The following is a 973-nucleotide window of genomic DNA, read 5'->3' as shown; positions in this document are numbered from 1 at the left end:
GTGCTCCCAGCTCAATCCAAGCTCTGCAAGCCGACCCTCACCAGGCAACATGACAAACCCCGGGAAGTTTTGCCGGCAAAGCACTCCAAGGACGGAGTTGGGCCGGTGGACCTTCTCATGGTGGTCCCAACCCCTGCAGCATGACAAGGCCAACGCATTAGATATTTGAAGAAACGTGAATGCAGAAGGTACAAAAATATTAAATGCACTTACCTCTCCCCATCAGGGAAAATCAACCACCTCTGCTCGTGGGTCGCTGGCACGGATGGGAGCCGTGTACAACCACGCTGGTAGACTGTTCCCTCCTCCTCCTCAATATCAGTCGGCTCCCCGCCATCATCAGCATGGCCACTCGGCCCCTCAGGTTGATTCGGCCAGGTACCCCATCCAGGCGTGTGCTCGTCCGGGGTCTCGTGGGCCCAACTATCATGGGCCGAAGGCCCGTGGACCCAAGGCTCGTGGACCGGAGTCCGTGTAGCCTCCTCCTCGGACGAGTCCACCCTAGCAGTCACGTGCTCGGGTGAAACAGCTGGGGGTGGCGGCGAGGAAGGCACCCTACCAGTCACGTGCTCGGGTGAAACAGCTGGGGGTGGCAGCGAGGAAGGCACTCTAGCAGTCACCCTACCTCCTCTCCCGCGACCACGTTCTCCAGCTCCTCTCTTCTTCCCTCCCTTTCCTCGTCCCCTGCTGGGCATCGCGGTTGACGAAGAAGGGCCCGGCGGTGTCGCCATACTGTCCAGCAACGCTCGTCGGATGTGTGCGGGTGGAATGGAAGACCTCCCACCACGCGCCGACGAAGAAGGGGCCTCGGAGCGCTCCGGACCAGCGCCCACCATATTTCAACACCTGCCATGACAAAGAGTAAACGAAATTAATACAACATAAAAAAATACCGACATGAATAATAATATATGATGTTTTTCATAACAAAATCAAAAAATATATATTGTGTCGGGGTGGCGTGTCGGGGTCG

This window comes from Triticum aestivum, chromosome 1A (assembly GCF_018294505.1).
Source record: "Triticum aestivum cultivar Chinese Spring chromosome 1A, IWGSC CS RefSeq v2.1, whole genome shotgun sequence".
In the NCBI taxonomy this organism is placed as follows: domain Eukaryota; kingdom Viridiplantae; phylum Streptophyta; class Magnoliopsida; order Poales; family Poaceae; genus Triticum; species Triticum aestivum.
The sequence above is the reverse complement of the archived record's forward strand: the minus strand, read 5'-3'. Positions refer to the sequence as shown.